This window comes from Pristis pectinata, chromosome 30 (assembly GCF_009764475.1).
Source record: "Pristis pectinata isolate sPriPec2 chromosome 30, sPriPec2.1.pri, whole genome shotgun sequence".
Taxonomy (NCBI): Eukaryota; Metazoa; Chordata; class Chondrichthyes; order Rhinopristiformes; family Pristidae; genus Pristis; species Pristis pectinata.
This window is the reverse complement of record NC_067434.1, coordinates 12990700-13008713: the sequence shown is the minus strand read 5'-3', so window position 1 is coordinate 13008713 and position 18014 is coordinate 12990700. Positions and strand designations below refer to the sequence as shown.

At 37.5% G+C, this 18014-nt stretch overlaps 1 protein-coding gene across 5 annotated transcripts in view; it reads left to right on the top strand.

Moving 5' to 3' along the window:
* The window catches only part of LOC127584733 (serine-rich coiled-coil domain-containing protein 2-like), a 532360-nt gene that overhangs the window by 15310 nt on the left and 499036 nt on the right, over positions 1-18014 (top strand). For 4 of the 5 annotated variants that reach the window (XM_052041642.1, XM_052041643.1, XM_052041646.1 and 1 more), the window contains exon 2: positions 16322-16433. The exons of the other annotated variant lie outside the window; for it this stretch is intronic. The gene's annotated coding sequence lies outside the window, so the exon portion shown is untranslated. The remainder of the gene's footprint in view (positions 1-16321; positions 16434-18014) is intronic. 5 annotated transcript variants of the gene reach the window in all.

The window sequence follows — 18014 nt, the reverse complement described above, 5'->3', positions numbered from 1 at the left end:
TTTGCTCTCTTGTCTTTCCTGTTCTGCACTGTCCCAGTGCAAGCTTGATAACACCTCAAATGCTGCTCAACCCACTGAGTTCCTCCAGAAGCTTGTTTGCTGCTGAACAGCATCTCATGGCCTGTATAATAACATTACAGCCATCTGGACAACATTGAACTAAGGCCAATAAGATAATCACCCATTACAGCCTTGTATTTCACATTTCTAGCATTCAGTTTTTTCTGCTTCATTTCGTCCATCGTCTTTTATGGACATTGTCCCCAAACATGCTTATTGTCATCCACTATCCATTACCACCCTCTATCAATCAGCATTTGCACCACTTTGCCATTCGGTTTCTCTTACACTTGCACTTCCACAATAATCCAACCATCTGTATCATTCTCACCAGTCTGTGGATTCTGCATATGACTCTTCATTCAGCCATCATTCTTAACTCTCAGCCAAAGAAGTTATAAGCAGATTTATATCTAGGTTTGAAGATTTTGCACTTAAATTATATGGCCAGACACTGACTGATTGCTGAAGGAACCATCCTTTGGATGAAATGGTAAACTGCTGTTAGTTTATTTAGGTAAATGTTGAAGTATAAAGCAGGTTAGTGATTTGTAAGGCCCTGACCAGTTCAGTACAACTATTAAAAAAAAACTGTGGGATAACTGCTTAATCATCTCATTTAAAGGATGTATGCTTTGGGAAATTTGACACTGACAAAGTGCAATATTTGCAATGTTTTATTATGTACATCATTGGTTCTTTAGTATTGTATTTATAATGAGTTTTGTACTTTTTTTAGTCCTAACTGCTTGATTAAGTTGGCTGCCATTGTTGGGAAAGAGTGAATAAAATTAATTTTTCTATACCCCAAAAATTGAACATCTGGGCAAATACATTCTCTTCCCCAACTAGTGATTTAGGTATCTTTTGCTCACATGTTAAGTACAGGTTGTCCCCAGGTTATGGCAGGGTTCCCTTCCATGTGAACTATTTGTAACCCAAACAGTTTGCAAGTCGGAAATGCGGTGGCGAACTGAGTTCCCAAGTAGCAGAAGATGCCTGCAACAGTGGGCCAATTCACATCGCTGGTCTCCCAAATGCTTGTTTGTATGTATGGGCTGTACATAAGTTGGGTGTGAAAGCTAGGGAGGATCTGTAACTCACCACCTGTGATAAATTGAGTGAGAGATCAAAACACAAGTGCCTTTTGGTTAATGTGATTGCATTGTGATAACTGTTTAAATAACCTCAGGAGCATGTAGTTTGCAGGGCTTGCAGTTATTTGGGTAACAATATGTTCCCACTCAGTTACAATATATTAAAATGAATTAATGTTATTGTTCTGCAATGAAAAGAATGAAGTATTATCTTAGATGACTTTGTATCATTTGTTCAGTTCTTGTTTAGGAATTAAATTTTAGTAAACCAATGACATGTTTGGTTGCAGAACTGAAGCATGAGTAACTTAAAAAAGCTTGTATAGTGTACAAACTGAATTATTGATTTTTAACTTGCCCCTCACCCCCCAGCCATTCTGATACCCTGACATGTAAAGGATATTCAACTGTCAGGTTTGTCTTTGGCCTTCAGTAGGTGCATTGATTTTGATAATGCTAGTGACTTGCAAAGAATGTTAAGTGCATGATTTGAATATGCAAGACAGACTTTGATACTGGATATTAAGATTCTCATTAACTGGTGATCAGGAAGTGAACTATTCTATATATAGTATGTATAATACAGCAATGTCACAATAATATATATTACAATACATGAAGGTTCAATCAGGCTATACAAGTAAGTGTTCCTTATTGTTGTAAAGCTTGAATCTGGTAGTTTGGTAGAACCTGGTAGAGTTGCTTAACTGGATGACTCATTTTCTTTGAGGTAGTTTCTCTTTTGTAATCTCTCTTTTGCAGCAAAGGATATCATAGCAAATACAGTTTAAATATATACACACAATTACTACTCTTGCTGTTAGTCCAGTTGTCTATACCACAGTTAATATGTGGCTGTGGTTTGTGTTATTGATTCTGCCTATATTTCATGTATGGAGCATGCCCAGAGCTTTCAACAATTATATTTTTATGCTGTCTTAAATATTTAGATTTTTTGAAAAATATATTGTGTTATTTTGAGCTTTCCAGTTGTATATGTGGCTTTTTAGTTTTGAGAATGTCCTAATATTTTGGAAGAGTTGCAAAAAAATTGAATTCTTGAATTGACTTTTGCCCTTTGGCCCATTGTTTCTACACCAACCTTCAGGCCAAACATTTACATTAATCCCATTTTATTATCCCCACTTTCCTTTCAACTCTCTGTAGATTCTACCACTCACCAAGATGCTAGGGGCAATTTACAGTGGCTGATTAACCTTTGGGATTAATCTTTGGGATATGGAAGAAAACCAGAGGAATCTCATGCAGTCACAGTGAGAATGTACATACTCCACAGTTACAACACCAGAGGTCAGGAGTGATCATGGGTTGCTAGAGCAGTGAGGCAGCAGTTCTATTATCCATGACTCTCATTTGGATTGGATGAAAAAGAACCATTTCTTTTAATTGGATTAAATATTACAGCCTTGATTCTATGCCCTTCATTCCTTGAATAGTACTAATTGGAATTAGCATTAGGCATTTGAGGATTCATGCACTTAATAATTGACATGCTAACTCAACAACTATGCATGACAATGTGCCGCACTCAGCCAACATCCATGGAGAATGTTTTTCTGTGTTAGCAGGTTTTCAAGACTTGGATTGTAATAAAAATTGAAAAAGTACTAATATTGATCTAATGTTTCATTTAGGCATGTGGATCATAATGGAATCCTCATTTGTAAAATGGATGAATTATGTCCTTTGTAAATTGTTAAAGCCTAGGTGGAGGAAGTAATGATAGTGAGATGTTTTTTTCCAAAAAATGCCCTGGAGCATCCAACCTGATGGTGATTGTTGGATAGAAGGGCTTTTCCAGTGATTGGCTCAGATTCCTTGCTTGTGGCTGTTGGACTTTTAACAAGCCAAACCAATTATAGATAAAGTAACTCCCATGAAATCTTATAACCTCTTACAAGATAGATGCATACCACATCTTTTAATTAACTAGACCTGCTAATCGTCAACTTGCAATCACCACATCGTCAGTGCTGGTTGGAAGTCACCCACACTGGTCCATTTACCGGCTGTTGACACACTGCTTTAGTCCATTTGCCAAGAGACTGAAGATCTAGGAGTACATTTTATGGACCAGCACCAGGGCAGGCTAATGGAAAAATTGTTAGTGTGAGAACAGTTTAAAACTTAAGTTGACACAAAATTCCCTGTACCCTCCTCTTGTACCTAAGCTAAGATAATTATATTAGGTGCCTGAGTAGCTTGAGAGGGCTCTGTTTTCTGTGCTGATTCTGGCATAGTGTTATTTCTGCTAATAGTAATGCATTCAGGGAGGAGGATTGGGGGAAATTTCAGCCTCATTTTTGAAAAGCTTTGTTTCCAAAGTAAATGCCCTTTATACACTTTGAACTTGCCCATGTAAAACACAAGTAAGATGTAATATTGTGTGTACCTAACTTTGCAAGCAACTTATTTGTAAACTTGTTGCAGTAAGGTCGGAAAGTAGAACCAAAGTTGGAGGGGTGCTGCACGTTGATGAGGTTTTTGATGGTGATGATGGCACGTGCTGGAGGTGTGGTGTGGAATGACATGTACAGCATATTGTTAAACAGAAGTTTCGAAAGTTTAAACTTTATGGTTGCTTGATTTGGAACCTCTCAAAAATTGCTGTTTATTTGTGATCATATGGGTGTGATCAAAAATCCAATATAAATTAACCTATAGGATAGTTTTTTTCAGGATATAAGTGAATGAATATTTTAACATCAGTAATGAGGTGTTGTAAGATATAGATTTAGAATGTTGCCTACCCTTCGTCAATGCAAATGGAAAAATAAATTTGAAGCAAATTATGCTGTCAAACTACAATTTCCTGTGTTTTAAATAAGTAAACCATTATTGGTTTATTGTTTGGTAGCAACCTGAACAGAAACTCAGGTGTTTGTAAATTCCAGCATTTGTGTCTTATACTCGACTAAACATATGAGTATTTGTATGGATAAGATGTTTCACGAGTGGTTGTCAGAAGTGATTTGTATTGTCATTCTGGGCCAGCTCAAATGTGCACATCTGGCCTTTAGATTAGTCTGAGATGAAATAATGAATTTAAATTTTTTTGTAATAGTCTTAATCTCATAAGACATTCCAACATGCTGTACAGATATAAAAGTAAGACGCCACGAAAGTCAGAATATACTGTACAAGTCACTCCCTCATTTTGGAGACTTCAATTTTAGGAAAACATTTTTTTGGTATTAAGTGAAAAAGAAAGTGTCGGAAACAGTCAGCTGATTAGGCAGCTTCTGTGCAGAGAGAAACAGAGTTAACATTCCATGTCAATGACACTTCACCATAACTCATTGACCTGAAACGTTAACTCTATTTTTCTGATCATAGATGTTCCTGTATCTGCTGAGTTTTTCTGGCATTTTTTGGTTTTGTTTCAGACTCCAGCAAATGCAATTGGCTTTTATATAGTTTGTTTTGTCTTCAGGATATCAAAAGAAACATTAATTAATGCTTTTATAATGTGGTATTTCTCCTTCAATATCGCAGAAGTTATTCCTATTATCTAGTTATTCCTGTTTGTGGGCTCTGGCTGGACACACTTTAGCTTTTGATTATCCCCATAATTCTATGGTGACTATCCTGAAGTAGTTCAATTTTAAATCACTTTTGTTAAAGGTGCTATATAATTGCTTTCTATTTTACCTTCCTGAAGTTGATCAACTTACAGAAGGCAAGATTTCAAAGAATAAATTGGATATATTCAGTTTTAGTGTTCTTGGTATATAATGGTTTGCCAGGACTCAGAACTTCTAATCCTTCAAACAATGCATGGATTTTGGCATATCCACCTGAACAGGTGATTGCAGTTTCTAAGTAACATTCTAAAGGTAGTATTTCCCACAATGCAGCACACTTCCTCTATAGCACTCGTCCTGAAGTGCTGCTTGAGCCCACACAGAGGCAAAAATACAAGCAACTGAGCCCCGCTGGGGGTTTAATCAAAACAAACAGTCACTTATAGTGATATGTAGAAAGTCTGAAATACAATTAACTCTTTTGGTTTCCCCTTAACATTATTTTTGTTCTTTCTTGGGATATGGGTGTCCTTGGCAAGGCCACATTTTATTACCGATTTCTAGATGTCTTGCAGAAATGGAGGTTGGCCATCTTGGGCTTTGTGCTTTGAAGATACTCCTAGAATAAGGAGTTCCAGGATTTCAGTTTGGAGCTGAAGTATTGGTTATAAATTTTCCAGTCAGGGTAATAATTGGCATGGAACAAAAGTTATGCATAATGTTGTTTCCATCCTTCTCTGTTTCACCTTAAATTTATTTTTCTTTCATCTTCTGGTTCTGGCAGCAGCCAACAGGGTGGAGACACTGCTGACTCTGAATCATTTGATTTTGCTTTTAATTCATTGTTTCCACCTGTGGAAAAGGGTTGGTCTTTGCCTTATGCTTTTTATCTCAAACTTGTGTATTTTATTAAGAATTCTGTGGAAAATTATAATGAACACTTGTACCAGTCCAATTCACAATATTACAGTTTAACAATGATATCTGGGATAAAATTATTGAGTTTATCTCATAATTGTCAATGTTTCTCAGGGTTTTACTAAATAATACCCTGCGAACTGATGTGTTTTAAGTAATTACACAAATAGCATTACTTAAAGTGAAATAATGCTATTTTTCAAGTGGGGATTGTGACAATTGTAGAATTATTGCATTAACCATGAGGTTAGTGTGCACATAAACATTGCATCAGCAAGGTGTAAAATATAATAGTATGGCAGTTTACTTTATTTCAGATTCTCATTATGCAAGCATTCTGTAATCCTTTGATTAATGGGGGCAAAATTGATAAAATTAACTCTATTGATCGGATTTACGAGCTGCAAATTTTGAGTAGGTCACGTAGTTTAAAAAAGAATTAAACAGCCACCAGTTATGGGTACTATTTCCTGTCACAAAACATTGAGGAACACCTGATTCACTTCTTTTGCCTCGCAGGTAAGCATGCTTCTTACTTACCATTGGCAATATGTTAATTCTCAATTTTAAAAAGAAAGAGTTCTGAAAGGGTCCATCCCTGATGCTGACTACACACTTATGAATGTATTAGTATCTACTCTGAATTTGACTGAAGATTACATTTATTTATCAATCAACTGGTGATTAAAAGTAATTATAAATAAGGAATCCAGTGAACTGCTGAAGATATCTGCAGATGGTTGTTGCAAGTTTTGTAATGAAATCCATAACTTGCAAAGACAGCTGGCATATCTGTATTGGAACCATGAACTGAAAACTTTGAAGATAGTTTAAAAGCTGTGTCAAAATTGTGATCAATTAGGCATAGATTCTAAATTTGCATTTTGTTAAGGGTGGTTAACTTTAAAAATGCCAATCAAAAAGTTGAGCTTCCACTATTGCTGATAAACTTGGTTAATAATTTTGTATACATTGTACTCTGTACACACCAACCTAGAATTTGAAATTTTGACATTTCTCGACTTGGTGAATGTACAATTAACTTCAGCTGTATTACGAGGTATTTTGAAGGATTTCCACATGCCTATATATTTGTAGAATTTTTTTTAAATCTCAGTAAAAGATGTTTAGTGTCTAATCTTCTACATTTATTCATGAATGCTTCTCTAAGGCAGTGCAATGCAAAGGATTGTGTATCATTTTATATGCCAACTTGTTTATTTTTGTTTGAATCTGAATTGAACTTTTCAAGACAAGTTGGGGTTAGTAAAAGCAGGATAATGAAGCTCACTTCGTGAAATTGGGATGAGAAGAGGAGCTGGAAGCAAATGAGAAGAGAAGAAATGGAAAGCAATGACAATGGTCAGTGAGGTGTGAGAAAGGAAGGAATTGGGAAAGGTGTCATTGGTGTTGTGGATGAGAAATGCAGATTGGGCAGTGGTTTGGGTATAGATAGCCATTGAAAGGCAAGTATGGCTAGTGCCAGTTTGGAAAGGGAACAATTGGCAGTTTTAGAATGTATTGAGTGGGAAAACATGAAGGGAAAGAGAAGGGGTTATGATTGATCTCTTTAATGACTAGGTAGGGAGCAGAGCTCAGTCTTGGTCAGAATGGAAATGTGATGATGACACCTTGCTGAATGGTGGAAGGAATATAGAACAGGTCAGGAAAATAGCTCAGAGAAGCTGGGTAAATGCTGGTGAATTGTTGATGATTGCAAATGCCCTGTTGTGGAGTGGTGTGGTTTAGTGTTGAAATATCTTATCTTGTTGCTCATCAAAGTTGAATATTTCTGATTAGGCGGTGGTTAAAGTCCAAATTATCACTCATTAAGTGGGAACAACTTTTCCTCACAATGAGCTAATGCTTAGGATTTGTTTAGTTACCTGTAGGATCTTTGAAAACCTTTTTAGATATAATTACTCTGTTGTATTTATAATGCTTCTTATAGATAGCATACCTTCAGATTCTTGAGTTAACTGTGTGTGTGTGTGTGTGTGTGTTATATTGAAAAGAGATGCACAGATAAGCCTCCCTGAGCCAGCCTACCCTCATTCCTTTTGTACTGTCTTTTGCAGTTTGGAGTAAACTGAATTTGCCTACATGAAAAACTTTGATTTTGTGTTCAGTGAAGTAGTTATAGGATCTCTCGCATCTGTAATATAATAATAGCAAAGAGCATCGGAATGAAGAGATGTTGGGTTGAACTGACATCAATTCATCAGTATACCAGGAAAATAAGGGTGGCTAATCTCAAATTAGCCACCCTTATTTTCCTGGTATACTGCATAAACACAAGTTCTAAAATATGTGCATTAGACACTTTTCAACAGGAAAGAAGTTTGTGATGTGGTATGATTGTTGTTTTGGGGGTTTTAAAGGGCCTAGGTAACTTGGATGACTATCTATTTAATCTTGTTCAGAACAGTAGGAACTGCAATTGCAGTCTTAATTTGAAGTGGTTTGGGGATAAATTCACAACTACAGTACTGTAGAAGTAGGGCAGCATCGAAAGCTTGGAAGAATCCCAGGCAATGCAAGGTTGGTCTCATTATCTTGGCGCTTTTGTTATAGTCCTGCAAATGAGACGTCAGTATGTCAGATCGCTTTTGAAAATTTCTATGGAATTTGATTGCACCACCCACTGAGTATGTTGTACTCAGCTGACACTCTGCAACTCTCAATATAAAATAATTTTCCTCATTCACAAATACCCCCCTCTGTTCTTTTGCCAGTTATTTTAAATAGGATTTCTGATCCAATTGGTGGAGGAAACAGCTTTATTCTCCTTGTCCAAACTGAATTGGGGGTGGGTCTGATCATGTTATGTCACCATTTAATTTGTATTTGGTAACTGAGTTGTATGTTAATGAACAGTGAGTGAAAGAGAGGGGACATCCAGATGGGTAATGGGTCAGCATGTATTACAGTCTCAACACCAAATACTGAAGTAAGTTTAACTTGCAACAAAACAAATTTATAAGTGACAACTTTTTAAAATGAGATTTTTTTTATTTGGGTTTAAACCATTCTTTCAATAATAGTAAAGGGAATCTAAAGTCAGGTGTTTAGTTTTCATGCATTGTTAATCTGAGCTTTACATTAAACTATTTTTATGAGATATTACCAGAACCATTAATTTGTAGTGATTAACAAAATTATATTGATTTTACTGTGCATTAAATGTTGTGGTGAAAAATTGTATTATTATTGATAGAAGTGCTATTTCATTGGTCTTGAGTAATAAACTGTTTGATTGTGACATTACTATTCTGAACTATTAAAATTAAAGAAAATTGTGTGTTGTTGCGTGTGTCAGACCCCTGCTCTTTAGTAGAGAAGAGAAGCAAATATCACTCCAATGTCTTCCAACACAGCCTAATAATGTAGTTGTGGGAGTTTCAAAGCACTAAGAACATAAAACTGTTTAAAACTGAAATATACAATTCTACACTTTTTTTTGGAGTCTTGCCATGAAAATATGTGGTGCACCAATATCTGATAAATGACATTTCACTGAAAAAAACCATGTTAAATCTATTCTTTGTCTTTATATTGTAGTCAGCAAAACAAATACACAGCAAGTGGTTGATTATGATGAATGGGTAGTAGCATTGTAATGGCATCTGTAACTGGGTAATTGTGTTTAAGGGTAAATCACTTTGAGAGAGAAAAAAATAATCCAGCTGCTTACTGAGGTTTAGCTTCATTGTCGCATGGTTGTAGGGGGTGGGATCCAGGCTTGCAGGGTTTCATGTTTCTTCTCATTTGCTTCTGAGTAATGTGAGATCCATACATTTGTTAAATGGAAATGTATGCAAGACCTATACAGTACTAAATAATGGTTTTAAATCTATTGGTGAATGAAGTATGTACTTAGTTTTGTTGTTAAAATATATCAGAGTGGCTTGGTATATCAAAGTCTTTTGATTGTACGAGTGATTAGATAGCCATAAATTCAAATGTCAATTACAATAAAAGAAATTTTACAGAGTAAAATGAATCTTTGAACTTGCAATTGATTGTCTTCCATATAGCAAATCTTGTTGCACACTAACAATCAAACGAGATAATGCACCATTTAAAATTTTGTTTATTTAGTCTGAGAATTTTCTAAAATAAAAACAGCTGACCGTTTTCAGTAAATGGAAGGGATTTTTAGAGCTTTAAAGGGTGTTTAATAGTCTAATATATGATAACGTGAATGTTAATAGTTCATTTATGATTACTCAAGTTAACACAGAGTTCTTGATTTTTAATGAACTAATAGTAGTGTCCAAGCTCTTGGCTGTGTACAGTAGTTTGTTTTGAATTCTCCAGCAACTAAGTACATGGTTATTTTTTTATGATATGCATGTATTTAGAACAGAACAGTACAGCCCAGGAACAGGCCCATTGCGCCACAATGTTGTGCTGAACTAATTAAGCTAATGACACCTAATTCATTCTGCCTGCACGTGGTCCATATCCTTCCATTCTCTGCATACTCATGTGCCTATCTAAGAGCATCTTAATTGCCTCTACTGTATCTGCCTCACCACCACCCCCCCTGGCAGCGCATTCCAGGCACCTACCACTCTGTGTGGGGAAAAAAAACTTGTCCTGCACGTCTCTTTTGAACTTTGCCCCTCTCATCTGAAATGCATGCCCTCTAGTGTTAGACATTTCGACCCTGGGAAAAAGATACTGTCTGTCTATTTATGGCTCTCATAATTTTATAAGGTCTCCCTTCCGCCCCCGCTGCTCCAGAAAAAAAAACTTAGTTCAGGTTTATTTAGGGAGTTATCTTGCAGTTCATATTTACATGATTTCTAATATGGCAAAGAAAATAGTATACAAACTGATACGTTTGAGAGGTACTAAAATCTGCAATGGAGAGTAAACAGTGCAGCTTATGAGGAGCTCATTATAGATGTAGGTACTTTCAAAGCAGTGAATCTCAACAGGCTCTGCATTTGAATATCTTTCAAGTAGATGCAAGTAAGTGATACGCACTTCTTTTTGGGGTGTCCTGTATTCATATTTTAATAACATAACAATAGATGGGAGGGCATGTTATGATGAGGATATTAGGACTTTGCTACTGCATATATGTGGGTTCAGTGAATGAGTGAAAACTTGGCAAATGGAGTTTAGTATGGGAGGGTGTGAAATTATGCACTTTGGTAAGAGGAATCTAAAGGCAGATTACTACAAAATGGAGAAAGCTTGCACATGAGCGAAGGACAGAGGGATCTAAGTGCTCTTGTGCACAAATTGCAAACAGCAGACAGGTGCAGGATGGTTAGGAAAGCAACTGGCATGTTGGCCTTTATTGGAAGAGGGTTAGAATTTAGAAATAGAGAAATATTATTATCATTATACAGGGTACTGTGTACTTTTGGTCTCCTTACTTAACAATATGTAAATTGGCATTGGAGGCAGTCCAGAAGAGAATCACTAGGCTAGTTCCTGGGATGAGGGTCCTGATGCAGAGTTTTGACCTGAAACGTCGACAATTTTTTTCCTCCCACAGATTCTGCATGACCCACTGAGTTCCTCCAGCACATTGTTTGTTGCTCCAGATTCTATTTGCAGTCTCTTGTGTCTTCTGGGATAAGGTGGGTTATCCCATCATGAGTGGCTATAGAAATTAGATCTATGTTCTTTGGAATTTAAAGGAATAAGGGATAATCTTATTGAAACATAAGGGGCAAGATGTTTGCACTAGTGAGACAATCTCAAACAATGGGACAAAGTTAAACGTTAGTGAATGGTCATTGAAAATTGAGGAGTTGAAGAACAGCTCTTTGCAGAGGGTGGTGAATCTCTGGAATTCTCCACCCCAAGAGGGTTATGAAAGTTAAATCATTGGGTGTATTTAAAGAGGAAGTAGAGACATTTTCGAAAGATCAGGGAATTGAGGGCTGTGGGGGGCTGGCACACAACAAGGCTTGAGGCAGAATAGTCATGATCGTATTAAGTGGCACAATAGGCTTGAGAGGCTGAGTGGCTTACTCCTGCTTCTATTTTCTTATGTTTTTATTATGTAAATCACTTTTGAGGGCTTTTCATACAAACTTCATAGCCCTGAAATTCCTAAGGGGGCCTTGGTATCATTCCAACTGCTCTGATGTTGTATGATTCATGGAGTCCAGTGGGGCATCAACTTCCTTTAGTTCTCTGCAGTCATAATGTGAAATCTGGGTGCTGAACCTAATCTAAGTAAGAGAAATGAGGCAAGTTCTGGGTAATTTAAATTTATTCTGATTAATTGAGGTAATTTAACTACATTTTGTTGTTAATTATATGTATTTAATTGTGATCAAACTGACTAACAAAACATTTCTGGAGGTAAGGCTTAAAGTTTACTTTGGGAAGCCCCTTCACAGCACAGTGCTTTGAGGTGGTTTTGGGATCTTGTGCAGGGAGGGTAATTTCAAACATGACTGGTACCTAGACAGAAACACCCATGAGGCATATGTTATATACCTTTGATACAAGCAACTAAAAATAGTTGCTCAACACTGTTGGGTTAATGAGGTTTGCTAATTCTTAATGAAGTGTGAGGGATTAATTTATCTAATATTGAATAAAAAGTGTTTATTTTCATTTGTGTGGTGCATTGGTAGGGGATAAGAGATGAAATAAAATAAGATTAAAAATTCTTTTCAGGAAAAGAATAAACAATATAAACTATTTATTGTGTTAGATAAGTGGATTGTCCCACGTGGTGGCTGGTCCAGAAGGTTAGGGCACATGGGATCCATGGTGTGTTGGCGAACTGGATCCAAAATTGGCCTGGTGACAGGAGGTATAGGGTAGTGATTTACGGGTGTTTTTTCTCACTGCAAGCCTGTAGCCAGTGGTATACCACAGGGATCAGTTCTGGGACCATTGTCATTTATAAATGACTTGAATGAAAATATGGGTCGACTGATTAGTAAGTTTGCTGATGACACTAAAATTGGCAGAATGATGGAAAGTGAAGGTTGTGAAAGGATACAGAAGGACTTGGATTAGTTGGAAAGTTGGCAGATGGAACTTAATTCAGACAAGTGTGAGGTAGTGCAATTTGGGACAACAAATTCTAATGGCATATACAGTAAATGGCAGGGACCACAAGAGTGTTGATGTACAGAAGGACTTTGGGGTGCAGATTCATAGACCCCCAAAAATAGCGATGCAGGTGGATAGGGTAGTGGGCATAGCTTTCGTGGGCATAGGCATTGAATATAAGAGTTGGAATGTCATGACATATTGGTCAAGCAGCACTTGGAGTATTGTGTACAGATCTGGTTGCTGCACTACAGGAAGAGTGTGGTAGTAATAGAGAGAGAATGCAGAAGCGATTCACCAGGATGTTGCCAGGAATGGAGGGCTGCAGTTATGAGGAGAGATTGGACAGGCTGAGGTTATTCTCATTGAAATGTAGGAGGCTGAGGAATGATCTTGGAGGTTAATAAAGTTGAGGGGCATAGACAGGGTAGTTAGAGAGTATTTTTCCTAGGGTGGCTGTTCTAAAACTAGAGGGCATAGGTTTAAGATGAGAGCGGAAAAATTTAAAGGAGATTAGAAGGCAAGTTTTTTTTTCACACAGGTGGAATGAGCTGCCGAGCAAGTGGTAGATGCAGTTACAATATTTAAAAAGGCATTTGGATAGCTACTTGGATAGAAAAGTAGTAGGGGGATATGGGCCTAATGTGGACAAATGGGATTAGTGTAGATAATCCTGGTTGGCATGAATGAGTTGAGCTGGAAGGGCCTGTTTCTGTGCTGGAAAGCTGGATGACTCTAAGAACAATTGGAAAAGATCTGGTACAAAATTCTTATAATAGGACAAAAAAAAATTATGGAACCAGTAAATTATATGATCTACCTTACCTCAAGTATAAAAATATCAGACTACGGCACAGTGTGATGTCAGAGGAAGCTTGGTAGCTGCAGGAAACCACACGATAACCTACTGAGATATGGTCTGGTGTGAGGGCTTTTGCAAGTTTAAAACGTGTTCAAAGGGAATGTCTTGTTTGTATAATAGAATGTGGAAATGTAGTTATATTTCTTGAGTGATTTGATATTTGATTAATGGTTTCTTTTAAATAATTGCTCACAGCATATAAGAAATTACATGGTTACCTACAGCTGTAAAATATTGATTGGTCAGTTGCTCTTTTATGTCTTTGAAATATGATGGTTTTAATCATTTTTGGGGATCTGTGTGTTGTTGACAAAGCAAGTATTTTTAACCCCTCCCTAATTACCCGGGAAGGTTATTTCACTTTGAATTGCTGCAGTTCTTCTGGGGAAGGTATTCTCACAGCATTACTTAGTTTGGGAGTTCTGGGATTGTGATCCAATGACAGTGAAGGACCAGTAATATATTTTCAAATTGGAATTTTGTGTGACTTGGAAGCTCCAGGTCATGGTGTTCCCATGCACTCTAGTGGTAGAAGGCACTGATTTACGAAGTGCCTTGAGAGTAGACTAGTCAAGTAACTGCAGTGCATTGTGTTGATGATACACACTGTAGTCGCTGTGCACTTGTGATGGAGGGAATGAATGTTTTCTGTGGTGGATCGATCAAGGAGCTGCATTGTCTGTTGGTGTCAAGCTTTTTGAGTGTTGTTAGAACAGCACTCGTTCAGAACGCTGCTTCATATTTCTGACTTGTGCTATGTAGATGACGAAAGGGCTTTGGGATGTAAGCAGCTGTCACTCTCTGCATAGTACCCAGCCCCTAACCTTCTGTTGTAACCATGGTATTTAGGTGGCTGGTGAAGTTAAGTTTCTGTTGATGGTGAACCACCCTCGGATGTTGACAGTGGGAGACTCAGTGATGGTAATGCCATTGTGGTAAATGGTTAGATTTCCTCTTGTTGCAAATGGTCATTGCCTTGCATTTTTGTGTCATGAATGTTACTTGCCAATTATTAGCCACACCTTTGCCTAAGTGTTGCTGCATGAAGGCACAGACTGTTTCATTTGCTGGGGTGGGGGGGGGGGTAGGCAGTTATGATTGGAGTTGAACATTGAGCAATCATCAGAAAACCTCCCCATTTCTGAATGATGAAAGGAATGTTATTGAGGAAGTAATCAAAAATGGTTGAGCCTAAGAAACTGCCCTAAGGGACTCCAGCAATGATTCCTAAGGCTGGGTTGGTTGACCTACAACAACTATATTCATCTTACTTTGTGCAAGGCATGACTCCAACCACTGGAGTATTTTTCATTTAATGCGTTTTGACTTCAATTTACTAAGTTTTATGATGCTCTCACCTGACCTCCAGAAATCAGCTCTTTCAGTGCTGCTACTGAGCATTGTTTGACATGGAGGAACATTGATTTGTCAAGTGAGGGAGAGTGGTATGACAACAGGAGGATTCCCTGCCCATGCTGGACTTGATGCCAAAGACTTCATGGAGTCTGGAATAAATATTGAGGAATTCAAGGTCTCCTCTTTCCTAGCTATGCTGTCAACTTTGTTGATTTGGTAATGCTGGTGAAGGAGGACATACCCAGTGATTGTGATGAAGGTGTTTAGCACATAGTCCTACTCTTGGAATCATTGACTGAGACAATTATCAGGCTTGCTTGACTCATCTGTAGGACAGTTCTAATTTAGAGAGCAGTCCCCAGATGGAGTCCAAGAGTAATGCAGCATGGAAACAGACCCTTCAGCCCAACTCATCCATGCTGACCACAGTGCCCACCAAGCTAATCTCATTTGCCTGTGTTTGGACCATATAACCCTCGAAACCCCTCCAATCCATGTATTTATCCAAATTTCTTTTAAATGTTGTTATTTTTGTACCATTTTCTCTGGTAGCTCATTCCATATATGCACCACCCTCTATGTGACGATTTTGCCCCCTCAGGTCAGTTTTAAATCTTAAACCTATGCGCTCTAGTTTTTAGTTCCCCTTCCCTGGGAAAAAGACTGAGCTTTCATCCTATTTATACCCCTCATTATTTCCCATGCACAAAGCCGTGCTGACTATCCCTAATTAGACCTTCCCTATTCAAATGTTGATGGATCCTTTTCTACCACTGATGTCAGGCTCACTGGCCTGTAGTTCCCTGGCTTGTCTTTGCTGCTTTTGCTACAACATTAGCCACCCTCCAGTCTTCTGGAACTTCATCTGTGACTAAAGGTGAAACAAAAATCTCTGCAAGAGCCTCCACAATTTCCACAAATATTTGAAAGGAGGATTTTGGAAAGTCGACTGGGCAGGCAATGATTTTGCTGGATCTGAATTTAGTGCCTTAGGTTGATGCCACATGCTTCTAGCTTCATTCTTTCTCCGTTTGAACGTAGTAGACATGGTACAACTGGTCCATTTCAGAGTACAGCTAAAAGTAAACCACATGGAATAGGCATGGAATCTCAAAAAGAACAGACCATGTAAGGATGGCATAGTTTTCATGACAATCTTTTTTTTGTGGTTGTCATTACTAAGAATATTTGTTTCCCAAATTCCAGATTATTAACTGAATTCAAATTCACAGATTTTGTGGTGATATTTGAACTCGGTCTTTGGATTGTTAGTCCATGTGTCTAGTTTATTGGTCTAATAATTCAGCAGTGTGCTACTACCATACCCACCTGTTTTGTTGCAGTTAAATGTATAGTTAATGCTATGCAATATGCAAAGTGAATGACATTCCTTTTTTTGTTTAGGATTTTTGGATTTTCTAGAAATTCTTCTTTCTTTTTCTTAGGATTGGTCAAGAATTTGAATCTTGCAAAATACAAATCCATGGAGTGAGTGTACAGTCAGCTGCCGCAACGGTGGAGACTATTAAAACTTAATATACCACTACTGACTATAAGGTATGTTAAAAACTACTTTGAATTATATGTATTAAGCAACAAGAAAAGATCAAGTTTCAGAAAATACTACCCACCTGAGTGTAGGAGTTAACTTCACCTGTGTTGTATTAATAGTGTCATAGAGGTCATATAATCATACAATGCAACTCATCCATGTCAGCCAGTGGACCCACTTCTGTATGAATCCCATCACCCAGTAATTGCCTTTTATGCCTATGTATTTTTATTGTAATCCAATCTTTTTCAGTACAGGAGGAACATATTCAGTGCTACTAAAATCCTTCAGATAGTTATGTGGGAGCTATGCTAATGGAGAATCAGGGCTTGGTTTGATCTTACCGTTTAAATTTAGCCATGGGCTTTTTGAAATAAAATGTTTATGTTATCCACCAGTTTTAGCTTGAATTAGTTCTATACATAAAACATTATTTATTTTCTACAAAAATAAAATTCTCAATTATTGCTTTTAAAGTTGGACTGGAATCAGCCCATTGCCTGAGATCACTGCCTGCGGTGTCTGCCCTCTAATGGTGTTCTGCTCAAGATACAGAGAGCTGGCCAAGTTGTAACTGAGAGAGATCCCACAAGGCTCAGTAGCTAACTACTTCCAGCAGGCCTCATGTCAAATGCCAAGCTCTAACCCCTAAATGCAAATGGCCTCTGACCACTTATCACTGTTAGAGGCCTTTGGAATTGTTTTTCAATGCTTCTGAAAGAAACATATAAAAATTGTTGAATAAGTTTAAACAATTTCAAAGAAATTGAGGAGATAAACAATTATTAAAAATAATTAAAATGCTAACAATTGAAAGCATGTTTGAAAATAAATAGATAAACCACTTCAACCTTTCTCACAGGGTCAGCAATCCTATTCAGACAAATGGAGTCATTGTTATTATGCTGGTCATCCATGGTGTAAAGCTGATGTGGATCCTCATCTTAGCACATCAATGCTTCACCGCTGGACTTGGTGAATCCAGTGGTACAACGGAATATCAGATGCAAAGGCATCTGACCTCCAGCTTCTTTCTGGCGTCGGGAACTGCTAGCACAATCTGGCTCAATGACTTAAAGAAAATCAGATTTATGTTTTTTTTAAACCAAAGTTGGATAAATGCACACATTATTTAATTTATTTATAACCTTTAAAATAAAAATAAGAGCAAAAACATTCATGCCAGAGTCATAGGATAAGTCATCTCTTTTTCTTTCTTACACTAAAGTTCTTGATCTTCTGTCCTGTGCGTGGGGTAGGATAGACTTCAAGTTCTTTCATTTTTTGGGATGTCTCTCCCAACTAGTGTATTTGTTCATTGCTCACCTCCAGTTACTCTCGCAAGGCAGGTAAATGGACCTTTAGCAACTGCTACAGTCCATGTGGTGAAGCTGCTTGTGCAATGCAATTGGTTGCCTTTTTCATGACTTTGATCAATAACTTTCAGTTTTTTTGTGTTCAGGACAGGTTGTTGTGTGTGATGTGAATGATTAAGAACTTGAAGGTGATTAGGTATCTATGCATCCACAGACATGTTCTTCTGGGGAGTGGAGAACATGAGCTGCTGCAGAAGCTGTGAGTTCCAG